This window comes from Sphaerodactylus townsendi, linkage group LG02 (genome assembly GCF_021028975.2).
Source record: "Sphaerodactylus townsendi isolate TG3544 linkage group LG02, MPM_Stown_v2.3, whole genome shotgun sequence".
Taxonomy (NCBI): Eukaryota; Metazoa; Chordata; class Lepidosauria; order Squamata; family Sphaerodactylidae; genus Sphaerodactylus; species Sphaerodactylus townsendi.
The window spans coordinates 109,238,126-109,260,007 of record NC_059426.1 but is presented as its reverse complement, the minus strand read 5'-3'; the positions used below and the strand labels follow the sequence as shown (position 1 = coordinate 109,260,007).

The 21,882-nt window shown below is 42.7% G+C and overlaps 1 long non-coding RNA gene across 1 annotated transcript in view; it reads left to right on the top strand.

Moving 5' to 3' along the window:
* Window positions 1-21,248, top strand: part of LOC125427049 — a 38,725-nt gene extending 17,477 nt beyond the window's left edge. The window contains exons 2-3 of the long non-coding RNA XR_007243630.1: window positions 20,857-20,939; window positions 21,073-21,248. This is a non-coding gene — a long non-coding RNA (uncharacterized LOC125427049). The remainder of the gene's footprint in view (window positions 1-20,856; window positions 20,940-21,072) is intronic.
* Window positions 21,249-21,882: the final 634 nt, after the last annotated feature.

Sequence of the window (21,882 nt, the reverse complement as noted above, 5' to 3'; positions counted from 1 at the left end):
TATACATACATGCATACAACATGCTTGTTTTTCATACATACATACAACATGTTTGCTTTTCAGTAGCTACTGTCCAAAATCTATTTACAAAAAATTAAGAAAACAGAATGATTTTTCAGCACTGTTGTTTCAATACACAGCTCCATTATAATGTTTATCTTGTCTGGTTGTTATATTTTTTGTTTATTTCTATCCCACCTTTCTCCCCAATGGCAGATTAAAAGGTAGGTGGGTGGGTTAGGAAATATGAAAAACAGAGGGTATAGACTGGCGAACCTTTGGCACTCCAGATGTTATGGACTACAATTCCCATCAGCCCCTTCCAGCATGGCCAATTGGCTGATGGGAAGGGGCTGATGGGAATTGTAGTCCATAACATCTGGAGTGCCAAAGGTTCGCCACCACGGGTATAGAGTCTTTGAGGAACATGAAAATAGGCCTAAAATTGTATTTGATATTAAAGAATAAGGGATTTATATAACCAGAGATTCAAGAGGGTTTTCTCTCTGGTCATGCAGGCAAGAACATAAGAACTAGCCTGATGGATCAGACCAGAGTCCATCTAGTCCAGCACTCTGCTACTCGCAGTGGCCCACCAGGTACCTTTGGGAGCTCACGTGCAGGATGTGATAGCAATGGCCTTCTGCTGCTGCTGCTCCTGAGCACCTGGTCTGCTAAGGCATTTGCAATCTGAGATCAAGAAAATATCATATCTCTAAGACAGATCATGTCACTAAGGGCTAAAATGTGACAAAAGGCATATCTTATAGATTTGTTAGGCATAACTAGCTATATAAAATGGATTACATGAATAAACACAGAAATGAAAAGATCAAAGGTTAAGATAGATGAATCTGATTAGATAAATGTGTTTTTCTATATTATAATGAACACTGAAATGATAAAAATTAAAAGTATATATATAACATGCTTTCTACTAGAATCAAATATTATAATTGTCAAAATAATTTTAACCTTTTTAAGTGAATAAGTTGTATGTGAAATTCTTACACCTTGAGGATGTAGTTCTCTATGGGAAAACTCCACCCTTAGGAATGTTGCGAACTATTTATCTTGATTGAAAACCAGAAAAACAAAATTCAGTTTTATTGCCCTGCCTACGGAAGGGAAAAACAAGCTGAAAAGCAGAGGAAAATTCCAGCTTTGTGTAAGGAGAAAAGGTCAGACAAGCCAATTTGATTTTAAGAAAGAAAGCATATGTGGGAGAAATACGATTATAGGGATATGATTGTATACTAGTATGATTACGAAGTATGATGTATGTATTTTTTGTAATTATAAAAGATGAAGGTCTTTGTCGGGTTGGGTGTGACTCTCTTAGAGAGAGCACCCTGTCAGAGATCTAAATTTGCACAATAAAAAGATTTATTTCTGTTTAAAGGGCCTGATTTTTGGTTTTCTTTCTTTACCAGTTTTTACTAACGTAACTGATCAGGGCTAGATAAGAATTCTAGTTCAACATCTTAAAGGAAGGTATGGCTGTGGTTAACAACTGGAACTTTGAAAAAGGAAACTGAATCCCTGCTTTTAGCTGCTCATTAAAATAAATACGATCAAGGCTAGAATTGAAAAATCCTCACATAATACAAAATGAAGATTGAGCAAGAAAGCTGATGAAATTTTAGAACATGTACTCAGCTGCTGCAAAAAGATCCCCCAGTCTGAGTCCAAACAAAGGTACAACTCAGCAGCCAAGATGATGCACTGAAATTTATGGAGGAATTAGATGGTTAGGACAGCTAAAAACCTGGGGGACATTGTCCTGAGAAAGGAAAATGAGAAGGTTGAGATCTTGTGGGACTTTTGAATCCAAATGGACAAAGTATTGGCGCATAATCTGGACATCACAGTGATTAAGGACAAGAAAGTGACCATCATAAACATAGCAGTACCTGGTGACAACAGGGTCATTAAAAATACATAAGAAGGCCACTAAATGCCCTTATTTGAAAATTGAGATACAGCGACTATGGCACAAACCAGCTGAGGTTGTCCCAGTGGTAATCAGTACCCTGGGCACTATTATGAAAACACTAGGGCAGCACTTCTTCAAACTGACAAAATCAACATTGGTAAGATTCAGAAGGCAGTCCTGCTGGGATCTGCATGAATACTACACTGATATATTACAACATCCTAGGCCTCTGTGTGAGGCTTGAATCGTAATGAAAGACCAACAACCAGCTAAGGAACTGGCAGCTGTGACATTAAAAATCATCATCATCATCATCCCCCCCAAAGAATGGATGACAACAGGGAAAAAGTTTCTGATAATGAAAGACCAAGAAAAGGGAGCAATTCCTAGAAATTACAGGCCAATCACTTGCCTACCAACAACCTCTAAGCTGCTTACTGGCATATTAGGTGATGTAATACAAGATCACCTGGAAGGAAAGAACTTGCTGTCCTCTGAACAAAAAGGAAACGAACAAAACAGTGTAGTAAAGCAGACCCAATTAGTAACCCCCTCTCGGCACACACAAATAATTAGTAACTCACTCTCGGGAACTGGTGAGAACCTGCTGGATCCCACCTCTGGATGCAGTTGAATTTCCCTAGAAAGGGAGACAAAAGGTTTTGGTTGCATTATGGAGAAGGCCACTTCTCAGGTTGCCACCCATCTATCATCAGGCAGGGATGACAATCAAAACTGAGCCTCTGATAATGGTTGGAGTGTGTGGGTAGCCTCATATGGGAGTGTGTGGGTAGCTTCATATGGGAGAAGGTAATCCTTAAGATACTTTAATTCCAGCCCATACAGGGCTTTAAAGATCAATACTAGTACTTAGAAACTGGAAGCAAATTGAAAAAACTGGAAGCAAACATGGCTGAGTATGATCCAACAACACACTTCAGTCAACCCTCCAGCCACAGCATTCTAAACCAGTTGTACCTTCCAAACAGTCTTCAAGGGCCGCCCCATGCAGAGAGCACTGCAGTAATCCAATCTTGATGTTACATTTAATCTAAACTCCATTTTTTTCTTGAATCAGTTAAGGGAGTTAAGTTTCAGCTTGTTAGCCCTCAACCATTTCAAAACTTCTCCAAGCACCTGTACACATTTTTCACAACCTCCCTAGGATCTGCCAGTAGCGAGAAATAGAGCTCAGTGGCCCTTTCCCCACTCACCTTAAGCCCCACGCTACTCGAGGAGAGTAGCGCGGGGTCCCTCGGCACTCCCCACTGAGAGGGGCGGCGACAGCGCAGCCGCCCCAAAGCTGCTGCTGTCACGCCCCTCAGCGCGCGGCATCCCAGACGCTCTTCTGAACATGCCTTTTGGCTTGACCCCGCACTTTTAGGCGTGGGGTTGTGGGGGAGACGCCCTGGTGCAGCTGCGCCTGGGAGGATAGCCAAAGCGCGCTGCCGAGCAGCGCGTGGCATAGGGGGGATGGAAGCGAGTGGGGAAAGGCCCAGTGTTATCTGTGTTTTAGTGGTAGTTCAGCCTAAATCTCTTACCCTCATGGTAGGCTCAGAAACACAGCAGGACTGTGCTTCATAAACAGTCCCATAAACAGGCCTGAAACTGGAATGGATCTGAACAATCCACATCATTTAGAGATCTCTAAAGTTGGCCAAGGGCAAATACAGCATCCCCTGAATGTTTTTTGCATGTTCTGCACTATGCAAGTTGGCCATGTCTGGCCAGCAGCACACACCATAGCTGCTCGGTGGCTAGGCTGGCACTGCACAATTGGTCAGACTTTTCCTGGGGAGAGGCTGCTTGGGGGATGTAAGGAGAGAAAGCTAAAGATAAAGGGGAAGATCAAGGTAGGTGAGCTGGTGTGTGGGAAGGAGAAAAGGAAGTTGAAAAAAGCTATGGGGATTTTCATGAAAGAGAAAGAGGAAATAGTGGGGTAGAGAAAAATGAGATGTCCCCAAAAGTATTTCTGGGTTTCCCTTTTATAGTATGTTAACTATAATAACATCTGTTTGCAGCAGGCTTAACTCATGAGAAAATAAAGCTACTGGTTTCCACATTAGTCAGCAACTTCAGAATAATCACTGGAGGTCCAGTGCCAAAAAATGACACATATCTGGACATCCTGGCCCAGTTGTCATGAGAACCTCTCTTTTGCAAAGTCAAGGTTCTGTTTCATGGTAGACATAATCAACTAGAAAATAAAGTTGGAAATTTGAAAATTGGCCATCAGCTTCAAGATGATGATGGGACTTACTTTGCCCAAAAAAGAAAAGAAAAAAAAGAACTGGAAAATCCTGACTCAAACTAGATTAATTTTACAATGGAAGCAAGATTTACTTACAAGAATCCAGAAAAGTACAGTCAGCACAGATGGGATTTTGACAAGATCCCATCCATTACAGAACGAAGGAAAGTTAACAACTTCATAACCTATAAGAGCCAGTATGCTTAGAGTGTCTTCCTGGGTGACCTGGCCCAGTCATACACTCACAGCCCAATCTATCTCACATGGTTGTTGTGTGGATGGAATAGTGTATCAGAGAACAATACAAGGTGTTTCAGGACCACACTGCTGAGAAAGAGAAGGCATAACATTTTCTATAAATCTAATTTTGTTTACAGTTTGCAAAAAAAAAAAACCCTTGCTGTTGCTTCCTTAGGTATTGCGATCACTTTTGGGAGGAGGCAGAACTGCTTATTCAGTATTCAAACCATTATACATCTGAGTTCAAACAGCTATAGTGTTCATGAGCACAGTGAGCAGGGGTAGGCCTATGTAGTAACATATATTGTGCACACAAACACCTGAAAGATGGCTTATAAACACTACATAACAAGCATACACAACACTAATAAATAAACAAAATATCAAAAACTAGATTATATGCTGGCCAGCATGTATTGAAATTACAAAGCTGTCCATATTTTTATGTGTGTGTATGCAGAGATACAACAAAGAACAGAACTCAGCTTTGCAGACTGGCTGAGATGAATCCTTTATTCATTTAATAACTGGTTATATATCAACCCACCTGGCCTTAGATAAATTGCAGGTGGTTGGATTAGGTTGGCAGCCTTAGAGGCTAACTGGATAGGTCTAAATTGTTGGAATGCTCATACATCTCCAAACATAGAGGACTGAGTTAGCAATCCAGATTTATTGCCAAATGAACAAGAAAAGCATATAAAAAACTGAACACATTAAGTAGAACATGGAATCCCTTTTTTGACTATTTTGATTACAATTTCAATAACCTTAGTATTTGTATCTGAATGGGTGTGTGTGGTTTGATTTGTCTCCTCTACACATTAAAAAATAGCCCTATTAAAATTTTGGTTCTCGTTTACTTTCTTTTTCATAGTCATATTTTTCATATTTTAAAATCAATAGCAATTCTTCTCATTAAATAGCAAATATTGATGTTTCAGAATTGTACCTGAGCAACTTGATAATTGGTTTTTCATTAAAATCTCGAATAAAATGCCTGAATCCAAAATTATCAGGGGAAACTACATAATATACAATCATTTTACACAATCATTTTCTGCACCTGTTCAAATGGGATTCATACCAATTTCCTATTTCTGGAAGTTATGCTACAAATACCTGCCTATGTATTTTCAGGGTCTTATAATTTTCCAAGCCAAGAACAAACTATGCAGGCAACAGGGGGAAAATTGTAAGATCAGTACCTCAAAGTGGTACTAAAGTGGTAAGATCAGTACCTCAAAGAATGTACACTTCACTACTTAGAAGACCTCAAATCTGGCAAAAGGTAAAAAAGGATTTCCTCAGTGACAGTTACCATCTGGTAGGAAGTGTGGAGTTGATCATTTTATCTGAATACTGCTCTGGCTGCCATGGAGTGCACTCTTCCCATATCCATCAACTGAGAATCTGGGCAGAGAGCTGCCAGCTGGTGTTGCAATTTGGTATGGAGCAGATGTATTTAGAAAACAGGCTTGAACTCTTGGAGGGCAGTATTAAATTGCTATAGTTAGAAAGAATGGAGAAGCCAAGAGGAATTAGTCATAAGAAAGAAGCTACAGTAAAAAAAAGACTGATAGAATATGCAATAGTTGACATTTTCTATCACACAGTTTTTAAATATAAATAATCAGCAATCCAAAAAACGTTAACCAATGTACATGTTCAAGAGTTGAATAAGAATCAGCAATGCTAATTCTCTTAACTTAGGCAGATCATGAAAGGGAGGGCAGGAAGGGTTGAGTCAGTGAATAGTCCTTTCTTACATGCCCAGGGTAATGCCAATCATCACTTCAGGGTCAGAAAGGAATTTTCTTCCAGGCTAGATTGGCCAGAGATCCTAGAGTTTTTTTGCCTTCCTCTGGACATAGAGTGAGAGCCACTGGAAGAGTCGGGGACAAGGTGAATTTTCTGTGTGATGCAGGGGTTTGAACTAGGTCCCTTGAGGTCCCTTCCAGCTTTTTGTTTCTAAGAAGATTCCCAGTACATTCTTCAGATTAGCTTTTATGGACATCTACATCAGCAACTAATGCTGGTTCAACTATCAGTCTTCCAGCCCATCCACTTTCACATTACCACTGCTGCTTCCATCTCTCATGCCACATGTGAAAAGTTAAGCAAGCATCTCACACTTGGGTTCTGAAGTTTTTGTTGGTGCTTCCTTTCTATTTTGGTGTCAAAATGTCTTATTTTCCTTCTCACTGTTTATCAGACCAGGGGAAAGGGTATTTGGGTGAAGGGGGAGAGTGGCAAACATTTGTGTTTTTCAAAGTACATTCCATAATTGCACTGGTCTGAGAGCCTGAGCTTCAGATCAGACTCTGTTTCTTTCCTGTCACTTGCAATAAAGTAGGGCTCTTCAAACGATGGCCCTCCAGATGTTCATAGACTACAATTCCCATGAGCCCTACCACTTGGCCATGCTGGCAGGGGCTGATGGGAATTGTAGTCCATAAACATCTGGAGGGCCATAGTTTGAAGACCTCTGCAATAAAGGTTTGAACTTTTCAAGTTTGACTGTTTCATTGTCAATGCAGGGAAGTCCTGACATTAAGCCTGATCTGTAACAGTGCTACACTTCATGTACCCATCACCTTCTGAAGTTGTGCATGTTTTGTCTGCAATACTAGCTTTTATTCAAGGTCTAATAGGGGGATCCATGCCAGTAGGTTCCTAGCAATGTTATGGAACAAAGGATCTCTGAAATGTTGGTTGGGGAGGATGAAGCTTTGAAGTCTGACACTGTTTCAGCTGCTCCTCTGATAGATCAGTCTGCACCCCGCCAAAGTGCCTTTGGATTTGGTGTGGGGCCATCTGCCCACTCATCTCCTTTTCAGTGCAGAGAAGGATATGATTGTGGGCACCAACAGGAGGACTACAGATCTGTGCAGTGGATGGTTGGTAGCAAGGAAGTTCCAGCGGATTGGTACTCTTACCCAACCAACCTTTGGATTACAAACAACCAACCTGGAAGAATGGATCCTGTTAGCTGGAGATACTGATGCTCGGATGACCATGGTGAAATCCTTCGACAGCAAGCCAACCCTGCCACATCATTCGACTGCTCCGGTTGGGACCTCTAGTACCCGTAGACAACTACCCCATACAGCACCTCCAGCTGAAGAATCTATTTATGCCCATAGAAGAAGGTTGGGGCTATGTCTCTACTGTGGTGACAGCAGGCACCTGGCAGCAGCCTGCCCAGCGAAACCTGCTCCTCAGACAGTTGCTCCACGATCAGCCAAATGTCCCAGCATGAAACCAACTAAAGCCAAGCCCAAGAGCTCCAAGCTCGCCATGGAAGTCGACCCCTCCTTTGCTGATTCGGAGGGGGAAGGGAGCTACTTGCCAATGCCCTGGGCACTAATTAAAGCAACAGCGGATGAGGATGGGATGAGTGCTGAGGGCAAACCCATTGTACTGTCACTAACTATTACCAATCAGCCAAAAAATACCAGAATGTTGGTGCAAGCTTTAGTGGATTCTGGCTGCACTCACTGTTTTATCCACCCCAGTGTAGTTGAGGGGCTTGGATTGGAATTGTTTCCATTGCGGCAACCCATCCAGTTCACTCAAATGGATAGGAACTCCATGGTTGGATCTCTCTCATGTTTTAAAACTGCCAAAGTACTGACTCAATGTGCTCAACATTGGGAACGCCACAGTTTTATTGTTGCTAACACCTCCAAATACCCAGTGGTGTTAGGTATGCCATGGTTAGAAGAACATAATCCAACAATTTTATGGGCTGATCGCATCGTTTGTTTTACCGACTCCTCTTGTGGGGGCCATGTTCATGAACACGCCCTTGAGCCCTCCATTATTGGACAAGCCAATAGTCTGCAAGAAATGGATCGCCCCGCTATTCCAAGTCCTTATCAGGACTTGCAGACTGTTTTTTGTGGAGCGGGAATGTGATATGCTACCACCACATCTTATCACAGATTGTAAAATTGAATTGTTACCTGGGGAAAAACTACCAAAGGGGAGATTGTACCCCATGAGTCCTAATGAGGACGCTGCTTTATATGATTTTTGGGAGAAAAATTCGGCTAGGGGCTTCATCCGGAAAACTACCAGCAGCTTTGCCGCTCCAGTTCTGTGTAACAAAGAAAGATGGTTCTCTTCACCTCTGTACTGTCTATAGGGGGTTGAATGCCATATCGAATTCCAATAAATATTCCCTCCCATTGATCAAGAACTGGTTGGCTAGTTTGGGAAAGGGACACATTTTTACTAAACTGGATCTTTGAGAAGCCTATTACCGAGTCCGGATTACTGAAGGTTTTGAACATCTTACTGCTTTCAACACCCGTTATGGTAAATATAAATATCAAGTGATGCCCTTCAGGTTAAGTGGAGCTCCCAGGGTTTTTATGAGTTTAATTTACGATGTTTTACATGATTTATTGTTCAAAGGAGTTGTGGTGTACTTAGATGATGTATTCATTTACTTAGAAGATGAACAATCCCACATATGTTTAGTACGCAAAGTTAGAAGAACATAGCCCCAAAGACTCCAAAGACTATTGGACAATTCCTTATTTGTCAAGTTGTCCAAGTGTGCCTTTCACCAGACTAAGTTGGACTTTCTGGGTTATAGAGTATCAGCTGCTGGGTTGGAGATGGACACAGCTACAATGGAAAATGTCAGAAAATGGCTGGCCCCCATGACCAGAAAGCAACTGCAATCCTTTTTAGGTTTTGCTAACTTTTACTGTAACTTTATCCCGGACTTTGCTGCCTGTAGGAAAGGAGGTTATCTCTAGAATGTAAACACCTGAGGGTGATTAATGGCAATAGCTAATAACAAGCACCAGCTGTGGGCTAGGGAGAGCAGATAACTGATCAGGACAACAAGGCCCAACATACTCGGAGGTCTGGCTTCTTGAAACTATGATCCAGTCTCTCTTGATTACTTGAGTAGACTTCCTTGGTTCCTGAATGAAAAGGCTATTGGACTTTCTTAACATCTTATAGCTGGGAGCTTTCTTGTCTTGTTTTATTTTGTCTGGCAGAGGAAACTTCTACAGAGGAGATTATTTCTTTCAAAGCCTGGAAGAAAGCCTGCTGGAGAAGTTGGCAGGCCACTTGTTATCTGGCATTCAAAGCTACTGAAAGGCCAGAACAACATCACAGGCTCATACATCCATGTGCAAAGACATGGAATCATATGTAAAGGGGTGCTCTGTCTGTGCTAGGGCGAAAGGAATTCCAGGCAAACCTCAGGGATTACTGCAGCCTATACCAGCTCCTGATGGTCCCTGGAAAATAATCTTGATGGATTTTATTACAGATCTGTCAGAGAGTCAGGGCAAGACAGTGATATGAATGGTGGTGGACTTGTTTTCTAAACAGGCACATTTTATTCCTTGCACCTCAATTCCTTCAGCCCCACAATTGGCTAAACTATTTATTCAGCATATCTATCATTTACACTCAGCTCCTGACAAAATCATATCGGATTGGGGCCCCCAATTCATTTCCAAGTTCTGGAGGACCTTTCTGAAGTTGCTGGGTGTGGTTCAGGGTCTTTCATCAGTTTACCACGCCCAATCTGACGGCCAATCTGAATGCTCCAATCAGACATTGGAACAATATCTAAGGTGTTATAGTAACTACCATCAGGACAATTGGGTGGAGGTCTTACCCTATGCTGAATATGCTTACAATAATGCTATTCACAGTAGTACAGGAAAAACTCCATTTGCAGTAGTTACTGGATGTTCTGCTAAACCCCACCCCCTTTCTTGGCCAGTAAACTGTGGAGCCCCCTGAGTTGCAAAACTGGATTCAACAGATAATGGATGGATGGGATCTGATTTTGAAAACCTTGCAGAAGGCTCAAGATTCCCAGAAGAAGCAGGCTGATAAGCACCGCAAACATTTCACTTTAACTGTGGGGGATTCAGTGTACTTGTCCATTAAAAATCTCAGAGACATTCATAAATACACTAAGTACATTGGCCCATTCAAGGTGGTGCGAGTAATCAATGATGTGACTGTGCAACTTGATCTGCCTAAAACGTTGCATAAAATCCATCCTGTGTTTCATTGCAGCCTCCTCAAAAAGTCCCCACCTCCAGATGCATGGCATCCTACATCTGCTCCTCCTCCTTTTCTGATGGTTGATGGCAAACAGCATTATGAAGTTCAGGAGATTCAGGACTCTCACTTAAACCGCAAACGCTTGCAGTACCTGATTTCTTGGAAAGGATTTGAACCTGGACATGAGGAGTGGGTGTATGCTGAAAATGTGAAAGCCCCAAAATTGGTGGCATCATTCCACCGATCATGTCCAAGCAAACCGGGGGAGTGTCTTAAGGGAGGCGGGATGTCAGGATGGCAGCTTTAGGGGTTGGGCTGCCTGGGGAACTGTGGCTTTCAGCTATGCAGTGCTTATGCGACTCTTTTTCCACAGCTGGCTTATCAAGTAACCTTGATGGTCTGGAGACGTTGTAGGGAAATGTTCTGCTGAGGGTTTCACATGTGTGTGGGGGGGATTAAAAGTACAATCAGCTTCAGATCAGGCTTCTGTTTCTTTCCTGTCACTTGCAATAAAGCTTTGAACTTTTCAAGTTTGACTATTTCATTGTCAATGCAGGGAAGTCCTGAAACAGGGCCACACCTGATCTGGACATTCCACCACTCCTGTGCCCCCTGTGCTCCCCCGCACCCCACTTACCTTAGCTGGCAGAGGCAGTCCTGGACCACCTGGCAGGGCCAGGCCTGTGAGGGCCGCCCCTTGGCCCGGCCCCACCAGTCTGCTTTCTGAAGAAGCAACCTAGGGTTGAGGGGTGCCCTGCGGGCCCAGTGCTGCTGGCTGAAGGAGCAGCCAGGCTGGGCCAGGCCAAGGGGTAGCCCTTGGCAAGCTCCTGGCCTGGCTTTTCCCAGCCCAGCTGCTCAGTGGGAGCAGGGGGAGAAGGGGGTGTGGGGGGCGATTTTGCACCCCCACGTGATTGACTGGCTTTTGCCCAGGGACATATGACACCACGTGTCCCTGTGGCCGGCATGCCCCTGCCACCCTTTACTATGGAAGGAAGATGCCAAAGTGTAACCAGAGACAGGCCAGGATTTTCATGTATTCCAGCCACTGGAAGAGGCAGTCCTGTATATTTAAGCATGCTTCAACTTCCATGCCAGTCACTTTCCTTCTGAAACTTAAAGAAGGCAATATGGGATTAGCAAGTTTTCTTAGGACCAGACTGGAATTTTACAGTTCCTTCTCAGATCAGCTATGAGCAGTATCCTTTGAACACTGATGGATAAGGAATAAATGTTATAAATAATCCTGGTTGGTAAGCTTTTCAGCTGGGTAAATATTAATAGTGTAACATTAGATAAGGAGAGCTCATGTTCACCCTGAAGCATTTAATGATATATCTGGTGGCTTCATTTCAGGATCTGGTGAACAACCATTTATTGATTTTTATTTGTTTGATGAGATGTAAGAGAAGGCCCTTGCTATTCTTTGGGAATATTTTATAGGTGATGTTCATATATTGTTTCATCTGATTTTTTAAATAATTTGAATATGTATTTTAATTCTGAACATGAATATAAGTCATAACGCTGCTTATGAGTATGCTATCAGCAATGCAAATATAATAAATTGTATCATTGTTTAAAACACTGCAAGATTTTTAAACAACACAGACATTTATTTTTCTAAATATTCTATTGTTGGCTACTAAGTACAAGGTTAAATATTGAGAAGTTAATATAAATTAAAGGTTAAATGAAATCTTGAAATGGTAGCAGGAAAATTGTACACAAACTTTAAAATTACAAGGTAGACCAGACACAAAATTTCACCCACTTCTTCTTTTGGAGGAACTGGCAGTATAACCATAATATCTATATATCTAATTCCCATGTCTGACCCCTGCCTGCAGATGCTTAATCCACAGTTAGGGGGCACACATCCTCTCAACAGCTTTTTCTGCAGACTTAGGAGGCCCTTGGGTCTACAGAAAAATCTGACATTAATAATGAGGAGGTTGAATCCTCCCCCAAATTAAAAAAAGGGAAAAAAAACTTTGTGCAAGAGCAGAGAACTCACCTTTTGGAAAAATAGTGGGTGCAACAGGAATCCATTCCAAGGAAAGCAGAAAGGGAGAGCTAGAGTAGAGAGAGCAGAAAGAGAAAGAAAAAGAGAGCTGGGTAGGGAGTCCAGAAAGAGATAGTAAAGATAGGCAGAAAATGAGAAAAGAGTGAAAGAAGAAGTGGCAGGATGGAGAAAGAGTGAAAAAAGAGAAGTAGGGGAGAGAAGAGGACATAGCAAATAACAGCTGTTTGCAGGAGTCAGGTTCCTCTGTCTCCCCCACTCCAGCCTGCCACTGGATGATTAAGAGCAGTGGACTCTAATGTGGAGAACTGGGTTTGATTCCCAGGACTGTAATATAACTTACTTGAAATAATGGACTGTAATATAACTTACTTGAAATAATATATATGAAGAAACTACAATAAAAGTCCTAAGAACATGTGCAAAGTTCTTCAAATAAAGTAGAGGCAAAACATCAAGAAGACAAAGAAAAGGAAAGTAACTAATAACACTGAATACCTAATTTGTGCTCCTAGCTAGCCACATCAAATGTTCATCAATAAACCAATCAGGTTACACATAGGTCTGAACATTCTCAAAAACAAGCTCCCTCCCCCCCTCCTTCCTAATGCAAAAAGTATTCAATTAAGGCACTAAGAAACCATTTACATCTGAAAAAAATACTGAGGATGATCTCAGACCAGCTAATTGGACTGATGACCTTGGAGTAAAGTACACTGATCTCCAAATATCGACATATGCCTTCTGAGCTATGTGGAATGGTGAGAAGAAGAAAAAAGATTTTTGATAGGCCTTTCAGAATTCAAGGTGGAGTCACTCTGGATATAACAAATTAGTTAATCTCTTGACTGGTGTATACTTTATAAATCTGCTAATTTCAGATTTGGACGGGGAAGGGCATGCTTTTCAGGAATCTCCTTACTGTTAAAGGATTTTTTAGAGTACTTTTTCAGGTCCTGCAAATTTGGGACAATTTTTTAAATCCCCCAAGAACCACTAGGAAGACAAAGAAGAAAAATTGGATTTATACCCTATGTTTCTCTATCGCAAGAAGTCTCAAAGCAGCTTACAATCACCTTCCCTTCCCCTCCTCCCAACAGACACCTTGTGAGTAGGTGGGGCTGAGAAAGTTATGAAAAGCTGTGACTAGCCCAAGGTCACCCAGCAGGCATCATGTGTAGGAGCAGGGAAGCAATCCAGTTCACCAGGTAAAAGTATGCTGTTCAAGTGGAGGAGTAGGGAGTCAAATTCATTCTCCAGATTAAAGTCCACTGTTTTGAACCATGCTGACTCTTTCCCAAAGTTCTGATTGGATAGTATATTTGTCATCCATTTTTTCTTGCTTGTGTTATTTAAATAGAACAGGAAATGCTTGCTCATTTATTATTAGTTATTTTTTGAGTGCACATCCCACACTCTCACATTTCTTGTAGAATTAACTCATTTTCTTTGTTATGGATATTTTTCTCTTTTTTGTGGGGAAGGGAGCACTTGTTTACAGGATTGGATCACAGTGGTGTCCTTTTACTACATACCAAGGCTTCTAAATGCAAGACTGTAGGAACTGCATATATATTCTTTCCCATTTGGGACAATGCACTTTACTCCTATTCTTTATTTCAGGTTCTTTCTAAGCAACAACAAATTTATTTTAGATTCTTTTTATCCAACAAGAAATTACTCACTGTCCAGTAATTTCTGTATACTAGTCCTACAGCCAATGGTGTATCAACAGAAAATGGAGCCTGGGGAAAGAATTGAGTCCCCTCCCCCCAGTGGCCCCGAGGGTGAGGAGAGGGGCTGGAAGCTGGCAAAATCCAGGAGCCTATGGAACTCACCTTCCTGACTTGCTGTGCTGCCCAATCGGGCCACCCAGAAGGTGCACAGATTGGGCTGTGGTGGGGTTGGCCCAGGGGTGTCCTTGGGGTGGCCGAGTTGGTGCACTGTCTGCAGAGGGGCAGGCCCTTCTGTCCCAGGAGAGCGCCAGCCATGTGGGACCCCGGGGAGCAGGAGGGGGTGTGTGGAGGATTTTCTGCCCCCCGCATGACTTAATGGGCGCCACCTCACCTACAGCTTTACAATTTAAAAAAATGTTCAGGTTACTTAACCTGGTAAATTTTCTCATTTAGAAGACCAGGGAAAGTGAGCCCAACAGTAACTTTTACTAACCACCCTCCCTGTGTAAAATGGAATTCAAACACATCTACCCTTTTGAATCATACTGCTAATATCACCACATGCCATACACATCTGGCCTAATATCAGAGGTATCTTTCTTTTTCCTAAAAAGCAGAAGGGTTAAGATTTTAAAATCTCTCTCTTTCTTACAATCGGTAGATGGTTATAAGGAAAATAAGTATAGGGTTTATATAGGGCTTAACCAAACCTGTTTAGGTGTTCTCTCTCTCTCTCTCTCTCTCTCACACACACACACACACACACACACACACACACACACACACACACACACACACACACACACACACACACTCACACACACACACATATTTCTAGAGACATTTAATGGGATTTATAAATATCAAGTATCACTAGTGAAAATGCAACTTATAAGTGAATGAAGATACATGGTCAAGATTCCACTATTTCGACTGAAATAAAATAATTTGCATTGCATCATAGTGCTTTGCTGTTTGAAGTTTTAAACAATGATGGATACATTCCAAGATGCTTGACAGTGCACTTTGGACAAATAGCAATGGTTTAGTTAGGTGTTTTTCCAACCTATCAGCTTTAACATTTCCCTGGGGTAGGTCCATTGACTCAACGCAAGTTATACTCTGATGGAATTTTGTCTACTATTTAAAATTGGCCTGAAATAGAAGTTTAAGGAAAATAGATTCCCCCCAGAGTTTCTGGTGCTTTCCATTTCTATTGGAAATATAACAATGCAAATGCCCTACAAACCAGTTTAGGTGAAAATTTTTTTAAAATCCTGAAGAAAGAATGTAAGTGAAAATGAAACAAATATTATCAACTAGGGTTGCCAACTTATGTTTGGAAATACCTGGAGATATGGAGGTAGAGCTTGGGAAGAGGGGTTTGGAAGAAGGGGCCTCAGAGTACTGTAATGCCATCAGGTCCACCCTCCAAATCTGCCATTTCTTCCAGGCAAACTAATCTCTGTAGCCTGGAGATCAGTTGTTATTCCAGGAAATCACCAGGTCCCATCTGGGATATGCAACTCTAATATTGACCATACATCCATTTATTTGGAGGAAGTAAATGTGTTATCTGAATGGTGTTGATGTCATAGCAAGTATCTGTAATCATAAGTTAAAATGAAGTTCAAGCTAACATACAACTAAAATGTGGGAGGACTGTATTTTAATACCTTTTTTGTTACGGCCAGTCACATTGATTCAAAATAATAATGTCACAAAGCCAAAACAGAAAATAAATGGCTCTTAATTAAGTGGCTTTTAGGAGTAGTTTTTGGGATTTTGCTTTGGACCAATTAAGCTGCCTAGATTTCTTTCAACAGGGAACTTCTTACTAAAATTATCAACCTTTGGAGAATTCAGGAAAAAACCCTGAAGCCAGTAACGTAGGTATAGATTTTTATGGGATGGGTTCGGGGGTGGGGCCATACCCCCACCCGCCCCTGAGGGCATGGCCACACCTCCACAAGCCCCACCCTGGCCTCAGTGCTTATAATAGCAGCTCCCTTAGGCCAGGGCCAGCAGACTTCCCTGTCCCGCCTGCCCCCCACCACCAACTGGGCTCCCAGCGAGGAGCCAGCAGTCCCTTCTGCCCTTCCTTCTGGGCAGAATCTGAATTTTGTGCCCTCCCCCCCTCATGGGCGGCCACTGTGATGCTGGAATTCACCCCCAAACAGCATCACTTTCAATGGTGTATAAACTAGGGAGCCCAGATTCTTCTTTTAAATCCACCTTAAATGTAGAATCTGGGGTTCCCAGTTAAAATAACATTGAAAGTGATGCTGTTTTGGGGCGGATTATCCCCCGCCCTGAAACACATCACTTTCAATGTTTAAACTGGGGACCTCACATTCTCCCTTCAAATTCATGCCAAAGGGGGTGGATTTAAAAGGAAAATCTGGGGAAATTTTGTTGGGGGGTGCCTGCTGTCAGGAGTGCAATTGTTAAGCTAGCGGCACCAAACTTTCAGGGTATTTTCAGGAGACTCTCCTGATGATACCACCCAGGTTTGGTGAAGTTTGGTTCAGGGGGTCCAAAATTATGGACCCTCAAAGGTGTAGCCCCCATCTTCCATTAGCTCCCATTGGACCTTTGACCTCTAGTCTGTATGCTCATAATATTCTGTATATGTGTCTGCCTTTGAAGATATGCCTGATATCACTTCCAAGTTTTTCCCGCAAGTTATATCATTGAACATGAGCCACTGAAGCCTTCCATGTTCCTACCACTCAAGCTCCTGGCCGTGTATGACCTAGCCGTGTATGACCTTGCCGTGTATGACCTAGCAACACTGCTGTTCACTCCCTGAAGCTAGGTTAAAGTGATGCTTCTGTCAGAGTGAGCTTATCCCTTCCTCTAATGCAGGGGTTGGGAACCCGCGGCTCACGAGCCGCAAGTGGCTCTTCGCTGCTTCTCGTGTGGCTCCAGACAGAAACTTGAAGCGAGGCCCAAGCGGGTGAGCAAGCAGAAGCCAGTGACAAGTGTGTGAGCAAGTATGTGGCCCGGTGTGGTGAGCCAGAACAAGCCCAATGAGACAAGCAGAGAGGCTTGTGAAGATGAGAGGCAAGAGAGGGGCCAGTGGGGGGTGGAGTGAGTAGGGGGAAAGCAAGCGAGGAAGTGAGGAGGGCGTGTGAAGGCAAGTGGCCAGTGAGCAGAGGGCAAATGAGGCGACCGTGGGTGAGCAAGTGGAGCAGAGAGTGTGGCCGGGGGCAAACAAGCAAAGCGAGGCAAGCCGGAGTGAGGGGGCACTTGTGAGAGTGGGTGGAGAGGAGTGGAGTGGAAGCTGAGAGCTGAAACAGAAGATGGCTTGAGGGGAAAATAAGCGAGCGAGGCAAGTGACTGAAGCAGAGCTGAGGAAACAAGCAAGCGTGAGCAGAGATGAGCAGAGAGTGAACAAGTGAGCAGAGGGGGTGGATGGTGAGGCAAGTGAGTGTGGAGCTGAAGTAAACAAGCAGGGGGGAGTGGGTGGGCGAGACCAGGGCAAAACAATGACGAGCAAGGCAAGCAAGGCAAGAGAGCCCCGTGACGAGTGAGTGAAGGGGGGGGCTTGGCGAGCCCGGAGCAAGTGTGAGCGGGGGGCAAACAAGCTCATGGCAGGCAAGCAGGCGACGAGGGCCAGCGAGTGGAGTGGGGAAGCGAGCCCAGCCGGGCAGAAGTGGCCAGTGAGCAAGCCGAACAGAGTGAGGAGGCTGGCAAGTGGGGAGGCAAGCAAGCAGACTCCAAATGGGCGGGTGGGAAAGCAGGCGGGGGGGCGGGCAGGCAAGCGAGCCCAATGGCTCTTTGAGTAAAAAAGGTTCCTGACCCCTGCTCTAAGGTGAGTCTGAGTCTGAAGTGAAAGTGGGTGCTGACATAGAATTAGAAGTCCAGCAAAGACAATTGTGCTAGGGAATGTTATTGTTTTCCAGTCAGCTTCATTCTGTGTAAGTTTTGCTCTCTGTTAGGCAGATTCCGCACGAGCCAAAAACAGCAGTGTGAAATGTTAGAAACGTGGGTCCAAGAACCCTCAAAATAATCTGGACAAAGTTGGTGAAGCAAATAAAAAAGCTTTTATTGGTTTACGGTCTTGCAAGATCGGGCGTCTACCCAGTAGTAGGCACACCCTTCCTTTGTTCTACAACAGTTTATATTACTTTTTCAGGACCACCCAATCCCTCCCTCACTTCTCCATTGGCTAGGAGATGAGGGCCATAGCCTATTACAATTCATCTAGTCATACTATGTCATATACCAGGTGGTATCTCCTCCAATTAATACATCTCTATATGGTCATTTCCTGTAATTAATATTTGGTTCTTCTTAACTGTCAACCCTTCGGTAGTGCCTTCATGATATATATCCATGCCATGTCTTCATGATATATATCTTCATGATATATATCAACTTCCACTCTGGATGCCCTCTGGATGCACCTGCCACGTCTTTGGTTCCCTTATCTTACTGTAAAGATTTTACCCCTTCATCCAAAGGCCTTCTATCTTGGCACAGGATCTTAGCCTCCTATAAGCGGGTACTTCTTGGCACAAGAATCTAGGTTTTTCTTGACCCACTCTCCTGCTTTGAAGACACTATCCCAAGCTTGCTAGGGGCCCTCTTATCAGCAGGTGTCTGCTTGGCACAAGAACTCACATGTTCCCTGTATTATTTATGACTATTGAAACCAAGAACTTCAAGAAGCACATCTTAGAAAAAAGACTTTTAGCTAGAGGCTTTAGAAGCTTCCTGAATGGAGAGTTTCTGTTTAATAGCACCTACTGATTAGGATCCTAGAGATATGCAAGCTGTTTTAAGCTGTTTTACACTTTAAACTGAGAGAATAACATTTATATGGGATTACACACTTGAAGCATTAGGATACATATATTGAACATTGAGTGATTAACATATTCTTTAAGTTTTCATTATTTAGCTACAATATAAAGAAGCATTCAAATATACAAACCCATGATTATAAACTACTACATCACCACATCACCTATTATTCCCCTCTAACCCTTGACCTTTTCTTCTTCTGCTAGCTCATTATTTTAAAGCAGGTGTGCTTTTAATTGGGATATGATAAGAAATACACAAGTCAAATGGAATGTACTAAGCATCATGCTCGCATCTCTCTTTGGATTGGATCCAACTTAACAGACTTTTTCAAACCTCCACTATATTCAAAGTGTGCGATACTATACATGAACTTTATATTCAGAGTTCACCTACCAAATCTTGTGATTCTGTGAAGGGTATATTCTTTGTGACGTCTAAATCCCATATTTGTGCACTAAAACATGTTTATGTGTGTAGATAACTTAATATAGTCTTACACCTTATGAAAACACCTAAAGATACCTTCTTTTATAACTTATAAGGCAATCATTGTCCCGTGTATACTTATGTTTATAAAAGTAACACCTCTTTGGTATATGTAAAAGCAACATTTTTACCTCTCACAGAAACCAGTGTGAAACTGGTATAAAATGGTTTAAAACAGTGTAAAAGGGTTTACACTGTTTTCACACCGTTTTCACACCATTGTTTTTGGCCCATACGGAATCCACCTTAGTCTGCAGTACCTGCAGAATTTTTTTCTTACTTCAGCTACTGTTACATGATTTGTTTAATAAACTAGTGGTTTTATTTACTCTGCTTGGGTTCTTCCTGCCTTGTTGTGATGTTTCCATAAGCTTGCAAATCAGGAATAGGGCTTTCACTGAGATTCCGACTTAGGTTCACATAGCAGAGACGGGTGTGTTAAAAATAACATCCATTTATTAGCAAGAAGATCCAGGGCTTGGAACAACTGGTTTCAGGACAAAGGAACTCATACTATCCCAAATTCCAACAAAAATATAGAACTAACAAGTAGAGTTTTCATCCCATAAGCCTAAATTACCACATACAAACATTAGATTGTTTCATTGTAATGTCTACCATAAATTTATCACATTCATACTTGGCCATACAGTGGGACATCTCTTCCATGAAGAGGGAATTGTCTGGGGGACAGGGTGCTCTGTGAACTTCCTAATCCAGTATTAGACCCAGAGTGGTCACTGCCAGTTAAGGCTCTTGCCTGTTATGGAGCTGAAGAAAACAGGAGAGAAAGAAGGAGGCTGTGAGGATGGAGGTCTCCTTGGAAGGAAACTAGTTGGTGATTTGGATGGTGTTTGGACTGAGCCGCGTGGATTCAGATGGATTTGGACAAGCATTGTCTGAAACCGAGCTGCGTGAATCCAGGTCGATCCGAATTCATGGGATTCGGATCACCAGCTGTGCTGAGATGCTGCTCGTCTGGAATAAAAAAACCCAACCCACCTGCCACTGGTGCCACTCTGCCACTGGTGTCAGGGCATAATTGGTGGACCTCAAGGTGCACATATAAACTGCAAACCAAAGAACCCCGAGGAATGCCACAAACTGCTGCCAATCCATGAGTCCATGAATGTCCCTGAGGCCCACCTGACAGTTTTTCCTTTGAGTTCTGCACAGGGAAGATGAAGTTCTGCACGGGGAAGATGAAGTCCCAGTAGTTGGCAGAAGAGCACTGGTGAAAAGGGGCAAAAATGATGACAAGATGAGTCTGAAAAATTATTAAGCATCAGCCAAACTTTATTCAATTATTTGTCATACAGCACGTTGTTAGGAAAGTTTGTAAACTGTCCTGCAAAGTTCCCCTGGTTTCTTGCTTTTCCAGGAAATATGCTGAAGAACACCACAACAGTGGCCTTGGCCAGCATGCCAGTCCTCCTCTGAAAGTGTTCCCTAGGAGTCGGGAAAGTAGGTACATCTTCTGCTCTCTGTCCTCTGCAGTGGAAATTGAGAAATTTGAAATGAATCATCTTCCAGTGGGAAGTGGAACCATTCACTGTAACTTACTATGAAATTTCCTTGTTTTCCCTTTCATTTATAGATGTCTGGACTCTGGACCTCAAGCTGACATCCCATCAGCAGTCCTGGGGAAATGGGGGCCAGTGATGAAGGGCAGCCACATGACCTAAGGTGCAACCTATAAGGTTGTAATGGTTTGTGAGTGTACAAGAGAGGAGGATCAGGGTGCAGTCACTATGGGCAAACACCCTCCCTCTCATTCTTCTGAGGCCTCCTTTCCAAGGACCAATAGCATTGCGGTGGACTGTCACCACTGCAACAACATTCAAGGTTGACAGCTACAAGTATGTTTAACATGCGTTTTCCTACAAACCCTTTCCCCCCTTCCTGTGCCTACTCTGCTTACATAGATGCCCTGTTGGAGGGCCTCTGTGATCTTTGGGTTGTCCTCCTGGAATACCAAAGATGTAAGAATGGTGAGGGGGAGGGTCCTGAGATACCTCAGCAAACAACTTGTTGTAGTGGGTTTTCTGGGCTGTGTATATTATGTGTATTTGTATTTGTGAGTATCATGTGTTATTACGTATAACAGAATTATAAGATTGCACTAATAGGAAACAATTGCACTAATTGGAAACAATGCTAATAAATGCACTAATTGGAAAGAATGCTAATAGTTAATTTTCTGCATAATGTTGGAGGCCAAAAATAAAAGTGAATTTACACTTTAATTAAGTATTTGTGCAACTGCTTCCTTTTGAGAAATCAGTGTGCCATGAAGGAAGATCATATCAATACAAATTGCTGTCACGTGGCTAACTCAGTGTGGCCATGATCTGTTTTGTCTTGCTCCTATCGTTTGGGCTGTCTGTGGCTGGCATCTTCAGAGGTG